Below are 2,800 nucleotides of genomic sequence, written 5' to 3' on the forward strand. Positions count from 1 at the left end.
AGCGCTGGAAGCTGCTAATGCTCATCAGTAAATCAGTAGAAAATTAATAGAAATGACGATTCTGTCTGAGCTAGGTGATTCTGTCACACGCACTAGTGTAAATGTAGCTAACAGATGTGTAAACTGAAGACTATTTGAGCTTGATTTTTTGTTTGTTACATTTTGTTCCTTTGTGCAGTGGGTTTGAGTCTGTATAAACATCAACAAGCAGAAAAATAAAACCAAAGATTTTTTTTAGATAATGTAATCTTGTTCAAATAGATTTTATAAAATTGGTATCGAAAAAAGTATCGTTCAGGAACCGGTATCGAAGTCAAGGTATCGTTATCGATATCGAAAATTTTTGAACGATACCCAGCCCTAATGGTAAGGGGCATGACATTTCCCGACCAGGGGCCGAGTGGTGCCAATCACAGCACATTTCGTATTTCAGAAGGCAGGCCTTCGTTTGATACAGGAACTATTCGAGCCGTTCGTGCCAGACTGGGGAGAGAGGTGTTGTAATAATGTAAAATATGTGAAAAATAATGTGTTTTTCGAACAATCTAGTATGAGAGCCTGTTCTAGTTAACCCCCAAAACAAAATCAAGACATTGTAAAAAAAGCATAATAGGACCCCGTTAATGGCTGATTTTTAAATAATTATATTTGTTCCCCCCAAATCTGGAATGTTAGGTTACATCTTCGCATATACACGTCAGCATAATCAGGGGTTAAAATTTTGGAGACAGTAATGTACTGGAACAAAAGAAAACCTATACTGGAGTTTACACATACACTACTGTTCCAAAGTCTGGGTTGGTAAGATTTTATTTTTGGGGGGGAAAAAAATCTAAAACAAAAAACTATACTTTTATTCAGCAAGGACACACTAAATTGACCAAAAGTGCCAGGAAAGACTTTAATGCTGTTACAAAAATTTGTATTCCAAATAAATGCTGTTCTTTTGTACTTTCTATTCATTAAAGATCCTAAAATCTTAAATCTTCCTAAAAAGAGATCCTAAAAATATATCATTGCTTCCACAAAAATATTAAGCAGCACAACAAATCAGCATATTAGATTGATTTCTGAAGGGTCACATGACACTGAAGACTGGAGTAATGGCTACTAAAATTCAGCTACAACACTATACTTGGAATCACAGGGTGCTGACTGCAAATCTCAAAGGACAATTTCCAGAATACGGGACTATCTTTCACTATTAATGAGAGGTAGCCCTTGATGTCCAATTAAGCCGGTCTCTGATTTTTGAGTTGGTGCAGCAGCAGCAACCCAAACAGAAGCTTTAATTACACGGATCATGAGAAACACACTCTCATCCACAGACCAGGGTTCAAACACGCTACAGGCTAAGGGCATCAGATAACATCAGTGCTGGGGAGCGGCCGAGACTGCTGAAAAATTGATGAGCAAGCACTAGAGTTCCTCTTCAGGGAGGATGACCTCAAAGAGATTTCACTCAGATGCTGAAAGTGATATCAAATACTCTTTTTAAAAACAGACAGAGACACCTACCCACACACACTTCTCAAAAACACACATACAGACTTCCATAACACACTCACTGTGAGCAAGGCTTAAACAAAGACACATACACACTCATGCTATGGTGTGTAAGGCACCCCAGCTGTGCCGATCAAACCTAAAAGGCCATTATCTAACATAAGAGTGCATACTAATCAAATTCACTCCAATGGAAAATACATTATTACACTTACCCCCCCCCCCCTTTTGGGAGTTCACACACGGGGACTCAGTTTCACTCAGAAATATTTTCCCCCTTTTCACACAGCAGTGTTGCATCTAAAAGGTCCTAAGTTGAATGCCACCTACATCAGTCATTTCACAGCACTGGGGGATAGTTCACCCAAAAATGAAAACACTGTCATCGTTTACTCAACCTCATGTTGCTTCAAACCTACATGAATTATTCTCTTTCACTGAACACAAAATGAGATAGTATTATTACTATTACTATTATTAGTAGAAATGTTCATGTTGCTTAGCATACAGACAGCAGTTGTCAATCTCCAAAAAATGATGAAAAAAAACACAATTTAATAATTATATTCAAATATTTAAGTAACTAGTCATTGAAAATATTCCTCCCTGTAGTTAAAATATAATTTATTCATGCTCGTTTTGTAAAGCCTTCCAATTCGAATATGAGCCTTTTAATAAAATGTTATTAAAGTGTAAGAATATTTCACAATACTATTTTATTTGATACATTTTTGACAGAATTTATCACATAAATGCAGCCTTAGTGAGCAGAAGTGTTTTTTCAAAAATACAAAAATATCTTTCCAAACCCAATCTTTTGAACAGTAGTGTACACACATGGACAAATACAAAAATTGATTTATTGACATTGACTGAAGACCTGCATACAGTATATGTGTGAGCATAGATGACAGTTAATGGTTTATAATTAAGAGCCTAAAGTCTCTTCTGCTGTATAAGCGCATCAAATATTAAAGAGCCTTCATAGAGACCCACAGTGTTTAAACTCAGGTTAGGCAAAGTTCGGCAGAAACAAAAGTCAGACATCTAGAGTAGAGCCCGACCGATATGGGTTTTTTTGGGGGTCGATGCCGATACCAATATTAGGGAATAAAAAAAGACCTATACCAACATATCGGCCGATATTCTTTGTGTAGGCTATATTATAGTACAGTATAGTCAAAAGTTTGGACACTTCCCATTCGACTGGTACTACTGTATATAGAATACAGTATATAGCCTACATAAACAGAATATATATATATATATATATATATATATATATATATATATA

Source organism: Sinocyclocheilus grahami, unplaced genomic scaffold, assembly GCF_001515645.1.
Source record: "Sinocyclocheilus grahami isolate Dianchi unplaced genomic scaffold, SAMN03320097.WGS_v1.1 scaffold4.1, whole genome shotgun sequence".
In the NCBI taxonomy this organism is placed as follows: Eukaryota; Metazoa; Chordata; class Actinopteri; order Cypriniformes; family Cyprinidae; genus Sinocyclocheilus; species Sinocyclocheilus grahami.